The following is a 12,242-nucleotide window of genomic DNA, read 5'->3' on the forward strand; positions in this document are numbered from 1 at the left end:
TGTTTAAGTATCGAGATTTTCTTATATTAAATTATCTACTTAATTAATCAAACATCAATTACATAGTCAAAGATTCTTACATGCCTCTGTAGGAAATCTTTTCTGGGTACACAATAAAATGACGCCTAAACCGAAACAGAATTTGAAATGTCGATAAATGGTCTATTATGGTATGACCATTTTTTCAATATTGAAGCGTTTTCTAAGCACATCTGAAGTAATGGTCAAATGGATGTTTTAACTGCAATCCTTGGTGTCCGACTGCTTTTTATTCTGAGACAAATGGCTCGTGAAAACGGCGACACTAAAAGGCTTCTCAAATGATAATGATCCCGAGGATAAACGTTGGCCTCCTTTTATAACAAAACTCGTTTCTTCATTGCTCAAGTCGCAAACAACATGAAGCCACATTAGTCATATTCTTTCTATTTGTTTGACCTGTCTGGAAATAGCACCCTTTTCGCCGGGTAAACGTGAAACAAAGCTAACTAAATTACGACCATTTTCACTCCTTTTTCTTTCCTAATGCTGTCCTCCTTCCAAGAGCGAAAAAAGGAAGAAAAATGCCTCAATGGTATTTTCTAATTTTATACAACAATATAAATTCATAATTTTAGTTATGAATGAGGCGGAATTTATTTTGGGATAATCCTGGTTTTATTTTAATTAAATGATAAATTTTACGGCGTGTAGTTAGTCATAATTTGTAAGTACAATATGTATAAAATAAACGACGGACATTTCATTCGTCTGCGAAGTTTTCAAAAGTTAAACTAATAAAAATAAATGGGTGGGCGTAGGTGGCAGCAACGGTTTAGGCGTTGACACGGCGCACATCACTGTAACTTAAAGGTCCCGGGTTTGAATCCAGCGGCCCTGCATTCGAACCCGACATACTTACAAATGTTTTTTTTTTCAAAAACACCGGCACTCTGAGGGTTTATAAGACCTCTGCTGTTGCGAACACGTCCCTCTCTCAATCCAGGTTCCTTCATTCTTCCCTGTGACCCCTCCCACCTTTGGCTACAAGGGGGGTGTCCGAGTGCAAAATAATGGTGCAGCCCTGAGGGCGAGGCAACCTCTCTAAAGACCAAGCTGTACTCATGTCGGCATGGGGCGGCGGGTGCCTTATCAGAGGCACACGAGGGTTAGGGTACCAGATCCTGTTTGCATAGAGGGAAGGGTGCATAACCATCTGTACTACGGGGTAACATAAATGTTCCAAGGTTCAGCCCCTGTTACAGTGGGAATGGACTCGTAGTGGTTCGTGGTGACGCCCAGAGAAGAGGCTGTTTTCTATCTGTGGCCTTCGCACGAAACTTGCGATCTTTATACACCCGGCCTCACGTGATACAGCGGATCGGACGGCAGCGTATAAGCGTTGAGGACGCTATGATTACGCTGAAAAGTCCCTCGAATGCATGAGTAGTGGCGGATGGGAATGGGTAGAGAATCGGTTGCTCCTATTCGAGTATGCTTTGCATGCAGGTGTAGGCTGAGCTCGATTGGAGGCTTTTACCTAAGCGGTCTCCTCTATGGGGTGGTTAGCAATTCTACTTTAAACGAAACCGCGGCCGGGGCGGATCCGGTAGTTTCTACGCTAAAGAAGCCCCAATGCTCTGGGAGATAGAGTGGCCTTCTCTATCTGGGGAGCGCGCGGGAGACCAGGCTGATGTATTTCGGCTTAGGTAGCCCTTTACGAGCGGCATTCGGTTCGATGCTTAATGCGGACCCAATCACTCGGAATGGGCAAGCGGGGAGCGAGGTTGGCTTGGCCCCTCGGGTCTGAGCTGCCTCTACACCAACGCTGCGGCAGTAACACACTTCTGTCGTATGCGGAGGTGCGTCAGCTCTCATCTTGAGAATCAAAACGTCCGATAAGGCCGAATAGGCTAGGTGCATACGTTAAAGATCTTCATTGCCCTTTTAAGGACGACCGAGTATACGGGAAAGCAATGCTGCGAACCATCGTAAAAACTGCGGTCGAAAATTCGAAAAAATAAATTATTTTAGGGCAGGCTGAACTTAATATAAAGAGGACGTTCTTGTGTATTATTGCGTTTGTAATAAAATTGTTTTTCGAGATTAACTGAACACCTTTCAGCTAAAATTTAAAATTTGTGTACCAAATTAAATATTATAATATACTCCCCGTCAAAAATATCGGAGCATTTAGATTTTTGTATTTCACAAGATCATTTGGTTTTAAATAAATAAAAAAATGCTCAGAGGTACAAAATAAACATTTTAATTGTTATTTAAAAAAATATTAATTGTTGGTAATTATTTTTAAACACAAAAAATGTAATGTATTATACAGCGTTCCTTTATTTAATTAAAATTTAATATTTAATTTCCTTTTAATTAAAAAAGTTAATAAATACTAAGAACTGAAAATTTGCTTTTCATCCTAGGTGATGATAATGATGAGGGTTCTTGCGTGCCTAATCCTTTTGCTTACAGCGTAAAAATTTTGGTGTGACATTGGACGCAAATTTGAGATTTAATTTACATATTGATTCTTTGGTTTCCCGTCTGAGAAAGCTCTTTTAAAAATTTAGAATTTTACGCAACTTTATGAAAATTGAACTTATATTTTTTTCTTGCACAATTCATAATAGCCTATGGTAAAGTTTCGTGGTAAGGAACTAATAAATGCTACACTTAGACTGGATGTAACTATAAACTCACTTCTTACAATTATTTTACGTAAAAAACTATATAGATATATTATGAAAAAATTATACAGTGACTTAAAGTAATGAATCTGTACCAAATCTTTCTTACATATCCATGCTTGTGTATATATATATATATATATATGTGTGTATAAATAATCTTGTAACTAGTTACAGCAGTGAATATAACACAAAATACAATTCATTGGGTAACTCACATTTTTACAGTGTAAAGATTACACAATATTATAATTTTTCATTAAATACGGCATTGCTCTTTTTTATAAACAGAGGATCATTATTAAAAATTTCATACATTACAAAAAAGGGAAAAAATTTATAATTTCAAAAATTTTAAATTGTAGTTAAGATATTTAAAGCCCAGATTTAATTTGGTTCGTTTTTTCATACTACGTTTATTCTGTATTATGTTTTTATTTGTTTGTTTTTCATTATGATTTTGTAAAGATATATTCTGTTCTGTACTGTAAAGTTGTTGTATCCAGTATCGATTATTTCTAATTCCTCCAAGTATGCTTTATCACCTCTGTCAAAACGTTGAAAAGCCTTTTTCGAGGTACGAAAATAACTGATTACTTACATAAATACATAAGTGTACAGAGTTGAGCCTAGCAGTCCACCGACAATCCCAACATTTGTCATTTACAATAAATTACCAGCTGGCCTCATTTCAGCCGCCAAGGGAATCTGTCCCAAAAACCACCATACTCCTTAAATAATCTTTGCTTATTTATGTACCATTTACTCAGGGTGGTGAAGTTCTCGATATTCCTCCATCAACCATTACACTATTATATATCTAAACCTAATTGAGGGTCGATGAGGTATCAATATTCATCGGCCCTCTGACGCAATACATTCACTTTCAACACTCACTATGGCATCTATGAATACTATATACAATAAAACAATCCTGTTTCCTCCAAGATTCGGAACAGAGGACTCAAATACTCGCTACCTTAATCAAACACAATTAGAGGATCATATCGAAAACCTCCTCTATATGCTAGACGCATATGCGGGCTTTGGCCCAAAAGTAAAAGTCGTTTGGATTTTTTTTCGGGCTCGAATACAGGACAGCTGGATTCGAACCCGGGATCTTTATCTGAAAGTGATGAGCGCCGTGTCAACGCCTACCGTTGCGGCCACCTTCGCTCCCTAATCTTTCTTTAAAAATACCTTCAAACCAAAGCCCTACAGAAAAGAAAAATTAAACATCCATAAAAAGAAAACCGAAGGACTACAAAAGCAAAGAAAAATCCGTACATAACAAAAATCCGAGTAAAAAGATTTAGCTATCAATCCGTATTATTAAAGATTTTTAGCCCAGTGGAGAAACAGCAACCCAGTTGCGATTGTGACGTGTTCTTTTGGACTGTTGGACATTTTTAAAAATATTTTTTGACGAGGGCATTGATTTCTACACTAAAATCACTCGGGCCAGATTTGAAGTACTGTGCTCCAACCTTTTCAGATCTACACTCCAACCTGTAGAAAAAGCCCTTTGCGATGCCAAATTGGATAGGGTATGCAGCCATGACGTAGTCCTTGTCGGAGGTTCGAAAAGGATTCCCAAGGTACAGACTTTTTTTCAATAGTTCTTCAATGGAAAGCCTATGGCACCGACTTCCTCAGCGGAGACCAGAGTTCTCAAATACAAGACGTACTCCTTGCGGATGTGACCTCGCTCTCTCTGGGGATAGAAACCGCCGACGGAGTCATGACCAAGATAATCGAAAGGAACGCCAGAATCCCGTGCAAACAATCTCAGACGTTCTCCACGTATTCGGATAACCAGCCGGCCGTTGCGATTCAGGTGTTTTAAGGAGAGAGGGCGATGACCAAAGACAACAACCTCTTGGGCACTTTCGACCTGACGGGAATACCACCCGCCCCCAGGGGAATTCCAAAAATCGAAGTCACATTCGACTTGGACGCCAACGGTATATTGAACGTGTCGTCCAAGGAGAATAGCTCGGGAAAGTCTAAAAACATCGTCATCAAAAACGACAAAGGGAGACTCTCTAAGGAGGAAATCGACAGCATGGTCAACGAGGCCGAGAAATACAAGAAGGAAGACGACGCCCAGAGAGATAGGATCGCCGCCAGGAATCAACTCGAATCGTACGTCTTCAACGTCAAACAGGCCGTCTATGAATCCGGCGACAAGCTCAGCCAATCGGACAAAGACGCCATCAGGTCGAAATGCGAAGAGGCCATACTCTGGCTGGATAACAACACCCTCGCCGACAAAGAGGAGGAATACCAGCACAGATTAAGAGTTGCAAAACGAATGCACGCCCTACATGACCAAGATGCACGGTGGATGCCAACAATAGTTCTATCCAAACTTTACGAACTGCGGACAACAAGCTGGTCAGAGGTTCAACGCTGGACCGACAATAGAAGAAGTCGATTAATTAATAAAATTAATTAATTCAAGTTGCTCCTTCTAGTTGGTTTTTTATACTAAGTTTGCAAAAGACTGGTTTCAATTATTTTTTATTTTTTGTACGTATTAAATTTATTTTATTTCCATGGTATAAAATTGTACATAGCATTCTTGTAAATTAATTAATTTAATACATTTTTATTTTACATTTTAAAATATGAAGTTTTTTTCATTTATTCCGATACCATTCAACAGCCGTCAGGAACAGAAGTTCAAACAGCGAGTCGACCCTTTTCATTTAAAGCCGCTGCTGGTTTGATGTTCTTACGCCTCTGCGTTTGATACCCGTTATTTTAGATTATGGCTGTATGGGACGGTCACATAAAATATGAGATAATGTGGTCTGACCTGCACGGCCCGATTGGTGTTAGTAGACTGATTTAAGCACCGAGTATTGAAGTCCTCAAAGGATTTTTATTTTATAAATTCAAAGATAAAATAAACCATACGCACGGATTTTGACGTTTATTTCGAACTACATGTATTTTTATAGTTATGTAATTACAACATATTTATTTTAATGTAAACAAAACTGAACGAGATTAGAAAAAAAATTAATTATGATAGTTTGTAAGAAAATTCCTCAATCCACGGGATGGGGGAACAAAACTATGGCAACAACACTCTGTGTTCCCAGGCGACCCACCCACCCATGGACTAACCACACCCGATGGTGATTATCTTCGGTATTCGGACGAGAATCGGTGTGGCACGTATGGACGCTGGCAACCAACGTCATTCCTCCTAGTTGTAGATGTTGTTATCTCAATCAGAAAACAATATTTATTGATATAGAGATTTTATTATTTTTTTATAAAACTACTGGTTGTTTGAAAAATAACGAATTATTTAAGCCTTTTTCCCAAAATCAAGCACAGCAAAAACACTTTTCAGGTAGGGGGTAACCTCCTTACTTTTTGTTGTAGAAAATACGTTATCAAATCTGTAGTTTTTTATACTCTTTAATTTCAAATGGGACCCCTATTGTCTTGTGAGTTTATGAAACTAGATTTGTTACTAATAAATAATTAAATAAATAAATAAAGAAGAACGGTGAAACTTTACGATGTTCTGCTTGTTTAACGCATGGAGTGTTAAGATTAATCTTCTATTTCAGGAACATGTTTAAATAATGATCTTATTCTATACTTTCAATTTTATTATTAACTTAATTTTATTTTTATGAACATATTTTGTTAATGATCAACAAACAGAGTTGAAAATTCAATATTCTTCCAATAAGTAGAATAAAATTTGTACCTCAAGTCTTAAACTTGAACTGTTCGAAATTCACTTGTTTTCTTCACTTGTTGTCCGAATGGATCGAAGTCACGATAGCTCAAGTGGTAGAGCAGCGGCGTATTTAGTCGGTCGTGGGTTCGAATCCCGCTCGTGACACTGACTTTTTTATCTCAACCAAGACCTTACTTTAAAAGAATAATTAATTGAAAGAAGTAACTTGGTCAATTGAGCACTAAAACATAAATGAATTAATATTAAATTTATAATTCATTGGCATTGGAACTGGTGAACACATATTTAAATTTTGTTTCCTACTGTACTAACGAGTTTAAAGGGCCGCGATAGTTCGACAGAACAAGATTAGGGGCTGAAGCGAAATGTACCTTCATTATCAAATTCTAAGTGCTGTCTTCCCACAGCGATCATCAATGCGTTGATGGGACTTAAATGGGAATCCTTTGCTATGTCTTGTTTCCTGAGGACGAAACGTCAATTCTATCTAATTCCCAACTCGGCCGACTAAATGCAGCGGCCATCAGGGAAAAGCGATCTGCCTTAGTGAATATAAATGGGGTCAGTTCCATAGGTCACAACGCACGGTCTAGAATGTCAAGGGAACCTCAACCATCATGTCCAACGGACAGTAACATTTAGAATGTCATTGGTCAGTTGAAAATCATGAAAAAAAGAATTCATTGGATCAGTTCAAACCTACGTATTAGAAAGAAAGAAATTTTTTTTCGCATTGGTGTGAAATTGGGAAGCTTGTGTGAAAGATGAAAATGTTATCAATAAAAATAAGAATTAGTGAGCTACTAGATAGATCTTTCAGTATTAGTTTTTGTTGAATTCATAACCTGCGGACGGTCTTTTTAACTGATTCATGATTATTGAAATATTTATGCTGCATGGAGTTATCTGGAGTGTTTTAATGGTAGATATCTGTCGGTGACAGGTCTGGATAACCCGGATGAGTCAGAGTTTCGTATTTCAGATGGCGAAACAGCGTTTTCAGTCATTTGTGACAGGATCGGTCGTGCGCGGACGTGTAAAAGTGGGTTTTCCGACCCGCCAACCCTGATTTCAATTTTCTGTGCACTTCATCGATTTCGGCTTGTCAATTGTAACGGAAAAGTTTGATTTGTGCGAAGATTAATTCCCATGTCGACCAAATATACGATTAAAGGAAATTATTTACATATTCACGAGGGGGTGAGCTTAAAAAACCGATTCCTTGCATGCTGAAACAATGATTGACAGTATTGACTGTCTGTGTTATTCAGGAATGCTTTCCCAGGTTTATGAGATTTCCGTTCAATTTTTGGGAAAACCAGCTTTAGTTCTCAAAATTATGATATTTAATAATACTTTATTATTACTAATATTAATTATTATTACTATATTAATCCATATATGTTTAGCGGTAATAATTATAACTTTTTCATCTCAGCTAGAACTTTAGATAAAAATAATAATAATTATTATATGACAATAAATTTAGGTTTTTAGTTGAGATGAAAAAAAGGTTATGACACGAGAGGGATTCGAACCATTTTTCATCTCAACTAAAAACTTAATTAATTGTCATGTATTAATTGGTCAAGCGGACCACGAAAGTAGTGAATTAATGATTTAAAAATGAAGTACATTTCACTATAGCTCTCCGCCGCCATTTCAATTGTCGTCGAGAATCCAAACCGATTACACGACATTTGAAAAATGGTAAAAGGAGGGAAAACTCATAAGGTGGGGTTGAGATGGGGAGTTGATGTCCTAGTGGATCGAGGTCACGATAGCTCAGGTGGTAGAGCAGCGGCTTATCTAGCCGAAGGTCGTGGGTTCGAATCCCTCTCATGCCATAAACTTTTTTTCATCTCAACTAAAAACCTAAATTTATTGTCATGTATTAATTGGTCAAGCGGACCACGAAAGTAGTGAATTAATAATTATTATTATTACCTTACAGCCTGCGATCATTACCCTGAGTTCGTTTACTATTATGAAAGCGTGAATAATGATACCAGTTTAATTTATTTCTCCAAAATATTGTATTAAATTAACATTTTTCACAAATTAACTAGTTTTCGAGGTCCGCTTGACCATATAATATCTTTCAATTAATTAATCGGTATTTAAGGTATTGGTTGAGATAAAAAGTGAGTGTCACAAGCGGGATTCGAACCCACGACTTTCGGCTAAATACGCTGCTGCTCCACCACTTGAGCTATCGTGACTTCGATCCACTCGGACACCAACTTCCCATCTCAACCCCACCTTTCGAATTTTCCCTCCTTTTTGCCATTTTTCAAATGTCGTGCAATCAATTTGATTCTCGGCGACAAATGAAATGGCCACGGAGAGCTTTATTGAAGATGTACTTCATTTAACTTATTAAATTCACTGGCATTCGTGGTCCGCTTGACAAAATAATATCTTGGTAAAAACGTCAAAAAGGAGGGAAAATTCAAAAGCTAAATAGCTCATGTGGTGGAGCAGCAGCGTATTTAGCCGAAGATCGTGGGTTCGAATCACGCTTGTGAAACTCACTTTTTTATCTCAACCAATACCTTAAATACAGATTTTTCACCAACTTTGTGAAAATAAACTGGCCATAAACAGATTCCGAATTGTTAATGGAAATTATTATATTGGAGTGTTCTCTCTGGACTAAATCAAATACAGCACAGTGCTCCACATAAACACAACCCACAAAACCCGAAAAAATTTTTTTACAATTTTATTTCATGGACTAACATTGACTATGAACCACGAAGTGTTCTAATTTTCTTATATTTGAAATTTATTTCCATTTTCTTCCCTTGGTAATTTGGCTGTTATTTTTTATTTCAAATAAGTGTTTCATATCTTACCACGCCATCTCGTATAATAAGGCAAATGTTGTGAGAAAAGGGAAAATAACCCAAACCGTGTTAAACAAATATGTTGGCCAGAAAATGAAAGGAAAATATGAGTAAAATCGAAAAAATGAAAAACGGAAGACGGGCAATTTCCCTAATGCAATTTGAAATGTCTTTTTTTTGCATAACTTAATTAGGTTCAGTGTAAGACTAGAAATTTTTTAAAAGAAAGGGCTTAGAAGAAAATCTTTCTGTCAGGTTGATGTAGATTACGGATAATTGGACAAATCATCACACTAATTTTGAAATCCGGTTTTAAAAATTTAAATCCTTCGAAAGTAAAAAAAAGTGATAGATGTATGTGAACTGTTTTTAATTATTATACTTATGAGATTTTAGAAAAATTTTTACTAAACTTTAAAGAGAAATACTTTCCTCGAATTATGGTAAAATACAGTATCACACATATTCTGGTGTGCTGACGATTAATATATGTCAAAAATAACAACAATAACATATAAAAGAACTGTACAACTTATAGAAACATACAATTCACTGCAGAATTTTAAAAAATACCACCATAGAATTAACAATGGCAAAACTGGCAACTAAATACAATTCTACATTTACATAAAACCAAAAACGATCGACAACTTCAAAAGATGCCAATTTAGAAGAAGTAGAATAATGCTTTTTTATTGTTGTGTATTTATTTTAGAACATATTTATTACATAATTACAAATTAATACGGAGGGGATAGCGGAGAGAAGTTGTTCAAAAGACTTCTGACTTAAATAAAATTATCTACACTGGCGGGGGTGTCACACAAATGACCTAGTTGTTATTCTGCCAAAGCTCAATTACAAATTATGTGGTGGGAATAGATGTTCAGCTGATGTTACAGTCTTTTTAAACTGTAACTTTCTGACTATCGTAAGAGTTTTTCTTGACATACTTATGCTGAATAAACATATACACTTTTCATTTTCTTCCTGGGTTCTTTCTCCCGCTAAGGCAGGACCCCAGAAACTTCCATCTCCCTGGAACCCAAAATATCTGGCGATAGGCGAGAAAGTCAATAGGAAGAGAACGTACCTGCCAGAAGCATCTATTATTTTGAATAATTCCTTAATTTTCGTGGTCCGCTTGATTAATTAATATCTTTCAATTAATTAAGGTTTTTAGTTGAGACAAAAAAGTCAGAGGCACGAGCAGGATTCGAACCCACGATCTTCGTCTAGGTACGCCGTTGCTCTATCACTTGAGCTATCGTGACTTCGATCCACTCGGACACTAACTTCCCATCTCAACCCCACCTTTTGAATTTTCCCTCGTTTTTTGCCCGGGACCCCAAAAACCAAAGATTATACTGACACGCCACCCAATAAGAGAGACTCGGTTCAATAAAAATCACACAGACACAAAGGAGATGGCGAAATGCCGAAACGGTTCTGACGGGCCAGACAATATAGACAAACCAAAATGATGGAGGGGAGACCTATTAGATTAGGTCAGTTTAATTAATACAGAGAGAAAAAATATATGTATCCGTAACCTTCTTCGTGCCCCTCGTTTAGAGCGAGGCATAAGGAAGGCGAAGCTTCCATTTTCCCCCATACAAGAAAATAGGTCAGTTTAGAGGCCGAGGTCCGCCGGTAAGGGGTCTCCCTCTGGTACGGTGGGGTGGAGGATGGGGGAAAAAAGATCTGTAACTATCAAATTACAAGTTATCACTCTTTAATGCTACAGAGAGAAATTTCACAATTTATTAAACTTGTACAGAATTTTAATTTTTTAAAAAAGTTTGACTCGTATATTGAAATAATTGAGATGAAAACCCGATTTTATATGCAATAAAAATTCTCAAATATGTCATATAATACAATCCTCCTCAAATATGCCATATAATTTGAATTAAAAATATTAAAATATGTAGGAGGGAAAAATAGAACCGACCAATTACGTCACACAAAAATCACATAATTAAAACTTTTGCAAAATAAATAATTAGGTTTAATTAAGTTCTTGATGTGAATTAAAAGTGACCATGATGTACAATCCAAAGAAATGTCTGTAAAATTACAGCATTCATCGTTCAAAAAACATTTGTACCTCCAAGAGAATTTTTTTTTCAACATCCAGGTAGTTATTTAAAAAGTTGGATCGTCGTGTCCCTCTATAAAAACTTAATTGCTTTCATTTCAGATTTCATTAATTTAACCGATTCAGTCAAGCCGGCATTTTGGCTAAGGTTGTTTTTTAATTTATTTTGTAATATAATTAATTACTAAATCGCCCGGGATTTCTGTTTCTTGTTGAAAAATTCAGCCTGCTATTTTAGAAGTTGAAGTTCCCACTTTTGGTATTTTTAGGCTTACTAGGTTGGAAATATGAATGACAGACTTGACTATTTTAGTAGGTATTTCAAATTAGGCCCCTATTTCTTTCCACAACCCGACTAATTCAGAATAATTGATTTTTCAGGAAAGACAAAAAACTGCACCTAAAAGTTTTTGAAATAGGGGGCTTCAAATACAGATACCGATTATTTCTATACAATTCTATTGGGTCGGTTTATTTGTTTGTGTTCATGGAACATCAATTGATATCTAAATAAAATTTTACGTTCTCGTCCTTTTCTTCTCATTGTTCTTAGTTGCCTAGTTTATTTTTATTTTTGTAAGTATGTCATCAAAACTTTTTTAAATTTACCGTATTCTTGAAATATGCAAAAATGTACCGAATAAAATTTCAACTACTGCGTCACGGTCGTAAGTGTAAGCAAAAAGAATATGCAATTGCATACAAATCCGGGCTCTAGTTATGACTATATTAATTTATAGGGTTAATTAAATTCTGCCAAGCCCTGATGATAATAATGTAATTAAGATTAAAAAGATCGACCAGAAAATAATTTCCTTAAACAATCTAATTATTTTTAATTTTTACTGTACGATTTATACATTCAATGCTATATTTAAAATTGATTA

At 36.3% G+C, this 12,242-nt stretch overlaps 1 pseudogene; it reads left to right on the forward strand.

Moving 5' to 3' along the window:
- The first annotated feature begins 3,576 nt into the window (after positions 1-3,576).
- LOC106665590 lies at positions 3,577-5,119 on the forward strand (annotated as a pseudogene).
- Positions 5,120-12,242: the final 7,123 nt, after the last annotated feature.

The sequence above is a fragment of the Cimex lectularius genome, unplaced genomic scaffold (genome assembly GCF_000648675.2).
Source record: "Cimex lectularius strain Harlan isolate CLEC.00 unplaced genomic scaffold, Clec_2.1 scaffold83, whole genome shotgun sequence".
Lineage (NCBI taxonomy): Eukaryota > Metazoa > Arthropoda > Insecta > Hemiptera > Cimicidae > Cimex > Cimex lectularius.